This window comes from Halichoerus grypus, chromosome 9 (genome assembly GCF_964656455.1).
Source record: "Halichoerus grypus chromosome 9, mHalGry1.hap1.1, whole genome shotgun sequence".
Classification (NCBI taxonomy): Eukaryota; Metazoa; Chordata; class Mammalia; order Carnivora; family Phocidae; genus Halichoerus; species Halichoerus grypus.
The window spans coordinates 102,837,552-102,851,598 of record NC_135720.1 but is presented as its reverse complement, the minus strand read 5'-3'; the positions used below and the strand labels follow the sequence as shown (position 1 = coordinate 102,851,598).

The window sequence follows — 14,047 nt, the reverse complement described above, 5'->3', positions numbered from 1 at the left end:
GGAGTTCCACACAGAAGGACATTTGGAAGCCAAGAGTGAGAAGGGGATCTCAGAGGCAGAGTTCAGATGAAGGGGGAAAGAAAACCATCTTGCAGGGTCAGTGGCACAGAAAGTAGCATCATGGAAGTATGGGAGAGGGGACAGTTATGCCTTGGAAATTGTCTTCACAACTGGATGTTGGATCTCTTGCCTTCTACCTGTCTCACACCTCCCACCTCAGCTGAAAATTTCCTTTCCTCTATACCTCAGGGTACAGAAAATGTGGGGGGGATTTCCAAAACTCCAGACTGCTGGGCCATGGCTCAGGGGGGTACTGGTGAGAAGAAGCTTTAGAGGTTGGTATGAATATAAACCTGGGCTTCATCTCTATAACTAGACAGTCAACCCATGTCCCTTCACATGTTCAAGGTATGTCAGACCCCCTGGTCCCCAGCAAGCTTATGCATTGACAGTCACTGACAGTTCTGCTCTTTTTTTCCCATTTAGAGTGTTCTTTATTTTATGTGATTTCTCTTCCATGGTTGGGTAGAGGCAGGGGGTAGCATGGAAGGGGCCAGTGCAAACTGCTTTTCCTCAGGTCTCTGCCCTGACACACACACATGCAGAGATGGTCCAGGACCTCTCCACCTGCTGACTTCTCTTTTTATCGGGGATATCTACAGCAGAGCATGGAGGTCTAAGCCTTGGAAAATCCTAAAAAAACATAAGAATTAATGATGATGATGATGATAGCACTAACCCTTATGATGCACAGTCTGTGTACGCTAGACCCTGTTATGAGCACTTTCCATGTGGTCTTCACTAGAGCTCTATGAGAGAGGTACAACCAGGGGCAAATGAGGCACCCAGAGGTTAATGACTTGTTTGAAGTTACCGAATTGCTACAGTAGCAGGATTAGATCCCATGCATCTGGCTCCTGAGCCATGTATGGAGCCCAAATCCAAGTCATTGGTATTCCAACTGCCACCTCCCCCTCCCCACCCTTTCTAGCTCCCATAGATCATCTGTACCATGCTCTCTTTCCTCAGCAAACACTACACCAGAGCACTTTCTCTGTGTCTGGAGGACCATCCCTCTCCCACCTGGCAAGAACACACCTGCCCTGGAGTTGGAATGAGACTCTTAAATAGCTGGAGGAGTGTATTTGATTTTGTCAGATCATGGCTAAATTTGTAAAAGCATTCAAAGAACTAGCTCAAATCTCCTTGTTCTTGGAATAAAGTACAACTATTTCTCTTTCTATAAATAGCCATAAAATAAAAAATGAGGGAAAATAATTTAGTACTTTATTTTACAAAATTAAGTAACCAAATTCCTCCTAAAAGGAGAACATGGCTAGTTTATAAATGTCCTTAATACTATTTTTAGCACTTTTAAAAGCTCTACACACAATCTCTTGACATTTCCTAATTTTACTATTTGAATATTTAGAGTAGACAATTACATTTTTCTTATGTTTCATTCTCTTTATTGACTCATATGAAAGACATTCGATACTTCAAATTGCCAAATCTGCCTTTATTGGTTTAGTTGTTTTTTTAAATTTTTTAAATTAATTTTATTTTATGGTTTAGTTGTTTTTCAAATAACACTAGAACATCTTAAAATGTTCATATAAATATTTAATTACATAAAAAATAATCCCTGTATTGTAAATACGAAGACAAGTTTATAAAGTTCTCTTTGGTATGATTCCATTTTTGTAAAAAGAGTTAAAATATGTGTGAATACATACATACAAAGAGAGAGAAACAAATTGAAAATATGTGTGTCAGAATATTTTTTTTTTTTAAAGATTTTATTTATTTATTTGACAGAGAGAGAAAGCACGAGCAGAGGGAGTAGGAGAGGGAGAAGCAGGCTCCCTGCCAAGGAGAGAGCCCGATGCAGGACTCGATCCCAGGACCCTGGGATCGTGACCTGAGCCGAAGGCAGACGCTTAACCAACTGAGCCACCCAGGTGCCCTGTGTGTCAGAATATTAAGAGTAATTTTATCTGAGAACTTTATATCTGAGCATTGACAATATGGAAGATGGATAGTTATTTTTCCTTATATCTACTTTCTGAATTTTCTGCATTATGTTTACAATGAGAAAAGAAACACGTTATTCTTTATAATAAGAACTAATATTTGAGTGCCAGACACTATCCTAGGTGCTTTACAAGTATTAATTTGTTGTAACTTTCACACCAACTCTTTGTTGTGGACAGTGTTAATATCCCCATGTTACAGATGAGGAAGCTGAGGCGGAGGGCAGTTGCATAGGGCTAGGCAGCCGGGCTTCAGACCTGTGCTCTGAACCACTTCAGGGTCTGGACTTACTGAAGCAGTAAATCTCCCACTTCACCATGTGTGCTCTCCTTAAACTACCACAGGAAATGGTAACCCCTATGCTTTCCATTTCATTTTTTCATTTAAAATCTTTTGACCTGGAACCAGCCTTGACTTAATGTTGGTCTGGCAGTCCACTCATACTTCCTGGATATTCGGCTTGTAATATCTCTGAGAAGCAGAACACTCAGATATAAAAAGCAAACTAATATCACAGATCAGCAGATGCCAGGTTCCAAATGTGGGTGCCTCAGAGGTCAGAGGAGGGAGAGAAAGCACAAGGACGAAGATCAGCACAACCTCACCATTTGAAGATATCCACTGCTGATGTGTTAGTGTATTTATTTCCAGTCCTCTGTCTCCTAATCGGCCTTGATTTAATGTTGATCAGGCAGTCTATTCCTATATATTTGGAATATTTAGTTTACAATTTCCCTAAGAAAGAATAAGCCCCAGCTTCGTGTTTGCTGATTATGTGTCCATCTATATATCAGTATTTCTTTCCACCTATCCACTATCTGTTTTTATATCTATCTACCTACAAACATACTTTCTTTTTAAATTTCTTTGGAAATAACTTCAAATTTGTAAGAAAGTTTTAAGAACATGACACTTAATAAAAACAAAGTGAGATTATATTATACATTATGTTTTGTAACCTGCTTATTTTATTTAATAATCTATAGACATTTTTTCACATTCATGATTCTTGCTTTTTTTTTTTCTTTTACAACAATCTGAATGTTAATGGCATAATGGTATTTCATTATTTGGGTTTAAAACTAATTTATTTTTCAGGCCCATTCTGTTGAATGTTTAATTGTTTCTGGTTTTTTTTTTTTTGTTATTATAAATAATATAATGAACTAGTCTGAATATAAATCATTTCATAATCTATAATTTTGTTAAAACAATCCCTAGAAATGGAATTCCTAAAACAGATTTATGTTTATTGTTGTAGATTTTAATATATGTTGCCAAATTGCCCCTTCAAAAATTCTTAATAATGGACACTCACTAGCAGGCTATGAGAACACCTAGGTTTTTTTGCATGTTGGGCATTGTAGATTTTGTTTTTTTGTTTTTTGTTTTTCTTATGTTTAGTTAGCCAACACATAGTACATTATTAGCTTTTGATGTAGTGTTCAACAATTCATTAATAGTTTTTAAAGATGCTTCACCAGTTATGAATAAAGCTGCTATAACATTATAAATATCTTTGTGAGGATTTGCTGAAGAGATTATCTTTGCTCAGTTGCATTGTCATTACTTCTTTGTCCAAGATTAGTTACATATTTATGTGAGTTTACTTCTGGGCTCTCTATTCTGTTGCATTGATTTATTGATCTATTCTTTCACCAACACCACACTGTCCTCATTACTGTAGTTATATATATCTTAAAGTCAGGTGCCATCACTCCTCCAACTTTTTTCTTCTCCTTCAATATTGTGTTGATCATTATGGGTCTTTGCCTCTCCATATAAACTTTAGAATCAGTTTGTCAATACCTACAAAATAATTTGCCAGAATTTTGATAGAGAGTGCATTGAATCTATAGGTCAATTTGGGAAACACTGACATCTTGACCATATTGAGTCTTCTTATCCATGAACATGGAATATCTCTCCATTTATCTAGTTTTTCTTAGATTTCTTTTATCAGAGTTCTGTAGCTTTACTCATATAGATCTTATATATATTCTGTTAAATTTATACCTAAAGATTTTATTGGGGGATACTGATGTAAATTGTACTATGTTTTTAATTTCACATTCCATTCATTCATTGTTGGTCTGGAGACTTTACATGGGAGGAAACAAAAGAATACACACATTCCCTGAAAGAAATAAAGTCAAGATAATGGACTATGATTCTAATAGCTCAAGGAATCTTTGGTGTCAATGTCCTCCAGCCAAAGACCACCATAAACACGCCTATAGTTAAACAAGCTGAATTTATGCTCACTGCAATAAAGGAGAATGTAGTCCATGGAGATAATGTGGCATGGCATTAAGAGGACATTAGAAGACTTACCATAGGATTTGGAAATTTCTTGTCTTAAGTGATTTTGGAGAAGCTTGGCACACACAGGATACCAAACGGTCTAAAGTAAAGGAAGTAATGTAAAGGAAGGATAGGTTGGAATAGGAAAGGATGGATATTCTTTGGAAGCCTTATCAGTATAAAAATGGAGCTGGGAGCAAGAACAGGATGGGTGTGGGACAGTGAAGAAAAACTCAATCAGAACCAAACAAGCAGGTCCACCAATTCGGGGAAGTCAGGTAGGGCTGCAGGGTGAGGCCAGGTTTGCAGGGCCCTGAGAGTCCAGCAGAGCCAGGTGGGTTTGAGGCAAAGAACACATGGTGTCCAAAAACACCTCCTTCATGTATGGTTAGGGAATGGAGGCATTTTCATTCCATACTCTAAATAAAGGGGACATTCTATGTTGATCCAGGTTTGTGATAAATAAAAAAAGAAACTGACTGGCTTGGAGGTTTTAAAACATTCCAGATTTTGTTTATACAGGGAAGGATTTTTCAAAGGTCAAACTTCCACTGCTGTAATCACCTTTATATATCTATGTTCCGTATTACTCTAGTTCCATAAACAAGTTTAAAATAGGAGTTGATAATATCATCTGATTTTAAAAGGGGAAGAGCTTCATATTTCTGTATATCTATGCTCAAATGCATATTTTTTTCAAGCAAGGTCAGTAGTTTTGAAGAAACTTTGCATTTTATGGAATATATTTAAGCAATTCACCAGGGATGACTACAACTCCTTTTTTTTATGTAGGGTCAAGAATGAGGCTTAGAAGTATGTGCATTTACATTAAAACTTGCTTACAAATATTGACTGAAAAATAGCACACCATTAAAACAGTAAAATCTCATTTTTTAGATTAAAAATATGTATATAATGCACAGGAAAGATATATGGAATATATAGCCATGGTTTTCTCTAGGGACAAAATTGAAGACTGTTTTAATTTTCCCTTTTGTATTTACTTGTCTTTTTAAATTTTCCACAAGAAATATGTATCCCTTGTGCAATTTTTCTTCAAATTAGTGTCCAAGGACAAGAATTTGGGTACATGTGCGATGTTAAAAAATGGTTTTGTTTTTTTGTTTGGGTAAGGATTTTATCATTATAGCAGAGAGATGGGAAAAATAATATAAATATTTTTCACTAAAAGAAGAACATTATAGTGAAATTATAACCAAACTGTTCTCATATAAAAACAGTTGTGACAACCTTGGGTAAGTCACCTAAACTTCTGGACATTATTCTTCCATATATAAATGAAAAGCTCAGTAATCTTAAGTGTCCCTTTTAGCTTGAAAAAAATTACTATGACTGCCACATTTCTCAACAGTCTTTGGACTTGATAAATTAACTCCTGTCACCTTTCTCTCTCAATGCCTAAGGAAGGTTCTGATCCTCACCTACATGCCCAGAAAAAGACACATTATCTAAGAGAGGCAACCTTAATGAAGCAAGGAGAGCCAGTAGGATCTTTCTTAAAACCTGGAAATTCCTTAGGCCCTGGGATAAACTCAACTATTGCAATTGCTAGGGAAAACTCAAGTTAATTACTGGATTTTCTAATTGCAGACAGCATCGTACATTCCTGCGTGCATCCCCTTTCCCTTTTGTTTCAGGAAAGTTCCTCATCCTTAGATGTTAGCCAGGCACAATGTGCTTTGTCCTTGGAGCCACTATTTGGCAAGGTTTAATTGACAAGATGAGAAGATAATGGGGAACCAGTGCCCCTACCCATCACCTTTTCATATCTTTTTCCTTAAACTTTCCTCAATTGTTACAATGTCTGCCATTTCCGTCCTAATTCTTCCCACTCTCAAGGTTTAGCATTCATTTTTCTCCATGAAGCATTACCCCAATTATTTTCCCCACAAAAAAAAAAACCAAAAAACAAAAAACAAACAAAAACAAAAACAAAACAAAACAAAACTTGCAAAGGAATTTCTATGCACTTATTGCCAATACCACACAATTTAACACATGCTGTCTTTTTGGTCTATGGTATCAACTATTTATTTACACAAGCCTTTTCACTCTTGTTGGAATGTAAAAACCTCAGTAATAAAGACAAAGCCCTTAACTTTTCTTACTATTCCAGTAATTCGTGACGTATCATTCATGTCACAGAAGATGGTAAAAGATACTTTTTGATTGATGAAAGGGTCACCAATTAATGATCAATTTTATTTGCAGCAGGTAGTGAAAAAGACCAACAGGTAGAACTAAAGGTTCAACTTCATGATTTTCTGTTTCAGGAAAAGGGAGTCGGTCTCCACCATCACAAACACTACTTAGCCTCTCTCCCAATAATCCAGTAGGTGTCTTGGGGAGACTAGACTTGGCTTCTTGTTAAAGACTTAACAGAAAGCAAACCGTAAAGAAAGAACATGGAAGGTATCTGGATGCCTTGAGAAGTCAAAAAAAAGAGAAAAGTTATGTATGGATTTTGGACCATGATAGAATCAGAAAACTGGAAGATTTCTTAGAAATAATCTATGAAATCATCAGTTTACAGAAGAACAAAATAAAACTCAGAGAGTGGCTTGCCTCTTAAGTCCAGGATTTTTCCTGCTCTGGTCATGATTTATTTTTCCTATGGTATTCTGATGAAACAGGATGTACTCAATAATTGTAGCCACTTTCCATCAGGAGGCAATGCATCCTAGAAGAAGGAAGGATATGTGGTGGAATGTTCAGGCTCCCCTCATTCCGATGATACACCGCTTCTCTTTCTCCATGCCAGTTAGTCTGAGTCTACTTTTATATTCCGCAGCTCTGAAATCAACATTTAGATTAAAACTAAATAATCCAAGCAAAGGAACATACCACTGGTTCAACTTTGGGTTAATATTAGGAATGACTCATGAAGCAATTCCTGAGAACTGAAAACATTGTGTGCTATGGGCTTGAAATCCTTCATGGACATTTTCTAAGGCTTAAAAATATGTTTTGTTAAACAATCTTCTAAAATGGTGTTGTTAACTTCATCAGTTCTTATCAAAGTTAAATTGTGTTGAATTTTGTGCGTGTGGTCTGCTGGAAATGGTGTAGTCATCCAAGACGTAGGCAATCTGACTTTTCTCCACGACGCTGTGGTGGGAACAGTTGGAAAGCTCATAGTTATTATTAGACAGCTGATGTGATGAATTCAGTCATTACTTGTTGAGATTTTCTACATCTTTAGAACATTTTAGGCAGCTAAGGAGAAATTATTTTATTAGCCAGGGACTCCTGTTAGTTTGAACTCCTGTTAGCTTGGTTTGGGTGAAATAGCAAAGTAAAGTATCCAGAAAAGCACTGGCTTAGAATGCTGTATATCCTACAAGGTACTTGCTGAACAGCTCATTTCACACCTATAAAATAGGACACTAATTTTACTTCTTCACTAATTGATTCAATAAATCAGCAGTCTGTGAGTCATCATTGCAGGAACAAAGAGCAAACATTCTGTTTTTCCCATTGAATTTCCAGTGGGGGTTTGAAAAGAGGTTTAGAGGGAGAATACACAGTTCCCATGCTAACATTTCTGAATGACACTCTCCTCCAGGCCCTTTCCATCAGCTTGACTCCCCCTGCAAAAAGCAGGATATGGTGATTACGGTCCCTATTTTCAGATGAGAAAAGTGAAGCTTTGGGAGTCTGAGTAATTTGTCTAAAATCACCTCTAGTGAGTGATGGAGCAAAGGAACTGAGTGTGGTGTTCATACGTAAAAGCTCATGAAGTGGGTGGCTCAGTCAGTTAAGCATCTGACTTCCACTCAGGTACGATCCCGGGGTCCTGGGATGGAGCCCCGAGTCAGGCTCCCTACTCAGCGGGGAGTCTTCTTGTCCCTCTGCCCCTTGAACCCCCGACCCTGCTTGTGCTCTCTCTCACTCACTCTTTCTCTCAAATAAATAAAATCTTAAAAAAACCCAAAAAACTCATGAAGTTTCTGCCATATTTCACTGCTTGCCTTATGCTAAAGCCAACCCAACCCAACCCAACCCAACCAAACCAGAGACAGATCTGCTTGAACGTTGTTAATACTCATGAAGCAAAAATAAAGGGAACCCAAGTATATGCCCCTTTCACATCAGGACTACTTTTGAAAACCTCCAGTAACCAAAAAAACTAAACATGAGTAACTCTTCTCAGTTCAATGGATTCAGTCAAAGTGGGTAATGTAGGTAAATATATCTAGAGCTTATTTTAAGTTTCTGAAAGCTCTGTGTAAATATCCCATTTTAGAATTGCAAGGCTTACGGACAAAGGACCAACTTCTTCCCTTTCTATTTGTACCAAAGTTTTATCTTTTACACAATAACAGTATTTCCCAAACTGTATTTTTATGTTAATATGTGTACAGAGAGAGGAAAAAAATAAATTTAAAATAAAATTTGGGGCGCTGGGTGGCTCAGTTGGTTAAGCAGCCGACTCTCGATTTCAACTCAGGTCATAATCTCAGGGTCCTGGAATCAAGCCCTCCGTGCTCAGCGGGCAGTCTGCTTGAGGATTCTTTCTTTCCTTTTCTCTCTGCCCCTCCTCCCGCTCATGCACATATGTGCTCTCTCTCTCTCCCAAATAAATGAATAAATCTTAAAAAAATAAAATAAAAATTTAAAAGTAAGATGAGACAGACGTCTGGGTAGCTCAGTTGGTTAAGCATCTGACTCTTGATTTCAGCTCAGGTCATGATCTCAGGATCATGAGATCGAGCCCCATGTTGGGCTCTGTGCTGGGTGTGGAAGCTGCTTGGGATTCTCTCTCTCTCTCTCTCTCCCTCTGCCTCCCCCCCCCCCACTTGTGCATGTTCTCTCTCTCTCTCTCTTTCTCTCTGTCTCTAAAGAAAAGAAGGATGAGAAAACATCAGGATGTATGTAATACATGTTACTCTATTGTCAGACATCTATGACAGTCTTATGTTTCATGAAGACATACTTTAGAAAACACTGCCCAATATAACAATTTCAAAGTTGTCCCAGGGAGATCCTAAAGCCTCAGGATTTTCAAGTTTCGCAATATCTAGGAGAGAGCAATATCTATGACTAGAAGCCTTGTGATGAATACCTGGAGAAACACTTCCAAAATGAACTAAACAGAGTTCTATTAATTTAAGTCAAATAAACGTATATACAGTGCTTGTTGAAGAAATCTTCAACAATACGTCTATATCGTCCTGTGACTAGTGTTCCTTTAAGACTCAGGACTTCTCTGACCATCAGCTCTAAAGCTCTTTTTGCCCCCTCACATTTCTTGAGTCAATTTCTATCATATAATCCTGTTTAATTTTTCTCATAGCACTTAATCATTACCTGAAATTATCTTGTCGGTTTGTCTATACTTAAAATCTGAGATTCCTGAAAGGTGAGTCTTATTTATGTTTCCAGCAACAACTATGGTGCCAAGTTTATTGAGAATAAATGAAAGTTGTTTCATTCATTCATGTATTTATTCATTCAACAAATATTTACTGAGTATTTGTCATGTACCCCAAACCATTCCAGTCTGGACACAGTAGTAAGTAAAATAGATGTCAGTCTGTTCCTTGAATTGTTTGTACATGGGATATTTTTTATTTTTTTATTTATTTTTTTATTTTTTTTTTATTTAAAAGATTTTATTTATTTATTTGACAGAGAGAGACATAGCGAGAGAGGGAACACAAGCAGGGGAAGTGGGAGAGGGAGAAGCAGGCTTCCCGCTGAGCAGGGAGCCTGATGTGGGGCTCGATCCCAGGACCCTGGGATCATGACCTGAGCTGAAGGCAGACGCTTAATGACTGAGCCACCCAGGCACCCCATGTACATGGGATATTTTTTTAAAAAATTGAATGGCTGCACTTCCTTTGGGAATAGAATATTTTAAACCACTGTAATTATTATTTAAAAATTCAAATTATCAGTAACTAATTTACCTAATTCTGTAAACATGAATTTCCATATGACTTGTTTTCTTTGTAGTTCATTGTCACTTGTTGAACGTAGAAGGGCCAGTGGGGCGCCTGGGTGGTTCAGTCGGTTAAAGCCTGCGACTATTGATTTCAGCTCAAGTCATGATCTCAGGGTGGTGGAACGAGCCCTGTGCTGGGCGTGGAGTCTGCTTAAGATTCTCTCTCTCCGTCTGGCCCTCCCCTGCTCTTTCTCTCTAAAAAAAAAAAAAATTAATTAAATAAATAAATAAGTAAATAAATAAATAAATAAAGTAGGAGGGCCAAAATGTCTATTTATATTATCTCATTATCTCATTTCATCCTGCCAACCAGCCTGTGGAGGTGGAAACTATTGCTAATAGTGGAGACTATTACCTCTATTTGACACATGAGGAAATTGAGGCTATGGAAATAATTTTACCCAGGACATTTAGTTAGGAGATGGGTGGTATCTGAATATAAGCCCAGAGGCTCTGAAATTAAAGCCTGCCTCCTTTTCTACCACATCTACTGCCTTCTTATAATATTAGTCTAGCCCAACAGTTATTTATAGGGGAAAAAGAGCACCAAAAGCACCAAAAATGACTAAGTCAACAGGACCTTTGTGTCCCATTTTGTAACCAGGTGAATTCTCTCTGATTTTTTTTTTTTTTTTTTTTTGTGCTTACGTTCCATTTCTGGGCTCTGGGCAGTATTTCTTCTTACCTCCCAAAGATCCTGTCAGAACCATCAGGAGGTAGCCTGTGTCACCTCAGAGGCGGCGACTTCTGCGTTTCTGACACCTCCGGTTTTCCTGGTGAATAAGACCGAGCAGTGCGTTTCATCACATGGAAGCTGCAAAGGGAAGATAAAACCAACAAAGGAGCTGAAGGAATCACAGAAAAGAAGGAGGTTAGGAGAATAAAAAGCAAGCTCAAAATGAGCTAAATTTAGAAATCATTTGGAGTTTCATTGTTCAAGTTATGGAATTCGTCTTGTGCTCCAGTGGTCCAAGTTCGGCCACTAACTTGATGTGTGACCTTATCAGGTCTCTTTGCCCTTCTCTGTGTCAGGTTGGTGACACTATGGAGTGTCAAGCCCGTCTTGGGCTGCTGACCTCGGATGTCCTTAATGGGACATAATGAGCCCTTGTATGTTTACATGACTGTTACTTTGGAATTTTCCTTTTATGTAGCCAAATATAATGCTAAGTGAGAAAATTGGTGTACTTTTTTTTTTTTTTAGATTTTATGTATTTATTTGAGAAAGAGAGAGAGAGCATAAGCAGGGGGAGGGGCTGAGGGAGAGAGAGAAGCAGGCTCCCCGCTGAGCAGGGATCCTGATGCGGGGCTTGATCCCAGGACTCCGGGATCATGACCTGAGCTGAAGGCAGACACCTAACCGACTGAGCCACCCAGGCGCCCCATGGTGTACATTTTAGTATTAAAAAGTACAATTTGAAGAACTCCACAAGACTTGACTGAACACTCAAAGAAGTCAAAAAGTGGTGATGGAAATAGTGATGAGGAAAGGGAGAAGAAAAAGGTTGGAAGAGAGGAGGAGGCAGGGAGAGGAAGGGGAGGAGGAGGGGAGAGGAAGAGGAGGAGGAGGGGAGAGGAAGGGGAGGAGGAGAGGGGGAGGAGGGGAGAGGAAGGGGAGGAGGAGAGGGGGAGAAGGGGAGAGGAGGTGGGGGAGGAGGAGGGGAGGAAGAGAGGAGGGGAGGAGGAGGGGGAGGAAGAGGAGGAGGAGGGGGAGGAGGAGGAGGGGCAGGAGGAGGAGGGGGGATGAGGAGGAGGGGAGAGGAAGGGGAGGAGGAGGAGGAGGAGGGGGAAAAGGAGGAGGGGGAGGAGGAAGGGGGTGAGGAGGAGGAGGGGAGAGGAGGGGGGAGAGGAAGAGGGGAGATCAGGGGAGGAGGAGGAGAGGAGGTGGGGGAGGGGGAGGAGGGGAAGAGAAATTAAAGGAACAGGAGCAACAGCAACAACAAACAAAATAAGAAAAAGTTTCCTTTCCAATATAGACTGAAACTCTTCATTTGACATTTAAGTAATATTTGTCAAACTGAGTATCTTTGGAGGTCCCCTGGCTCATCGAATACAATTTTTCCCAAAGATTTCATTATTACCTTCTGCTGCCATTCCCACGAAACCCCATAAAACCAAGGTTCAAAGTTCCTATTGCATATGATAGGCTAGTTAACATTTTTCTCTTTCAAGTTAATTTGACCAAACACATGGCTCATCCATTAACTAAATTTTATCAATTACAGCTCAGTAATCCTAGTATTGTGCCAAGGTTTACTCTTTCCTCACCGAGGCCAAAATCTGCCTGGGGTTGGGGTCTGACTTCAATAGTTCTTTCAAGTTTCAAATCAAACTCCTTTCCCTCTGCCTCCTTGATGCCCTAATGTGGAATAAGTTGGTCCCCTCACTGTCTACAGGTCCAATCCTGTCCACAGCCGACTTGTTAGAAGGAGCTGGAGCCGGACGATGGCCAATCCCTGCATGAGGACGCTCACCCCACTGCTCGCCCCCCAGTGCTCACCGCACTGACATTCAGCGAGGGCATAGGATTTGCTTTGGCCAATGAAATCTGGGCAAAATAGAACTTGAGAAAAAGAAAGGTTTCTGTTCACCACCGTCCCCAGATTAGAAAAAGATCATATGGCAGAAGGAAAGAAAAGATGAAAGGGAAATAAGCAAGAGAGGTCAGAGGGAAAAGAGAGAGGGTGGTGGGCATGATCTGAAGGGAACAGGCAGAGGAGCAGGCTCAGTGTCTGAAGATGGCCTGGCCTCTTCGCGATCAACACCGTGCATGAGCCATAGCCAGGGGCCCAAGAGGAGCCAAGCTGGTGTCCTACATTCCCACCTTGTGAGCCCTGTACATGTCCTGTACTCAAGGGCCACGCTAGTTTGCCTTCCTGCCGGCATAGGATGAAGACTGTCCTTAGCAGCAATCAGCACCATGACTATTTGTCAACCAGGACGGTGATCCTGGTCTGAGCCCTGTGTCTTTGCTTCAGCCCAGTTTGACTTGCTGTGTGTGGAGAATCCCCTACCCTATTCCCCCCCTGGCAGCAGGTCCACTGCTCAAAGCACTCATAAACCCCATGGAGCCCACCAAGCTTGCAGAGGGGGGCTAAATGGTCAAGGGGAAGCCTCTAGACTTGGGACTCGGGTGGGCTAGCCACATGCAACCTGAGAGTCTCCCTAAACTGCAGTGCGGTCACGCATATCTTTGTTAAACTTGGACTTGCGTCTCTGATCTTCTGGCTTAGCAGCTGTCTTCGGGTTCACGTGCCTACAAGTGTCTCTCCTGCAATAACTAATCCTTGGTTTCCTTTGCAGCTTCCACTGCCTGGAATGACCACACGGAGTCATTTCTCGTCCTTTCATACCTGCAGTAAGTCCAGTCCTGGCTCTGCCATCCTTCTCCACCTGCCAGGCACTTCCCGGCTGCAGATGAGGCTTTTCCCTGGTTGAAGAATTAGAGAGGAGTTAACCAACCTCTAAGCATGTAACAATCACAGTCTTACACAATTCACTGATGAATCACAGACCTGTACCTCTGAAACAAATAATACATTACATGTTAAAAAAAAAAAAAAAAAGAAGATAGTAGGAAGAGAAAAATGAACGGGGGGAAATTAGAGGGGGAGACGAACCCTGAGAGACTATGGACTCTGAGAAACAAACTGAGGGTTCTAGAGGGGAGGGAGGTGGGGGGATGGGCTAGCCTGGTGATGGGTATTAAAGAGGGCATGTACTGCATGGAGCACTGGGTGT

General features: G+C 40.0%; 1 long non-coding RNA gene across 2 annotated transcripts; it reads right to left on the bottom strand.

The window, feature by feature from the left end:
• Nucleotides 1-584: 584 nt before the first annotated feature.
• On the bottom strand, nt 585-13,890 carry LOC144378984 (uncharacterized). Of its 2 annotated transcripts, none has more exons than XR_013440950.1 (3): nt 13,660-13,890; nt 10,992-11,120; nt 585-693 (listed from the first exon to the last, which is right to left on the bottom strand). It is a non-coding gene; the product is annotated as an uncharacterized LOC144378984 (long non-coding RNA). The 2 variants fall into 2 exon arrangements; XR_013440949.1 differs by lacking the exon at nt 585-693 and adding an exon at nt 6,926-7,152.
• Nucleotides 13,891-14,047: the final 157 nt, after the last annotated feature.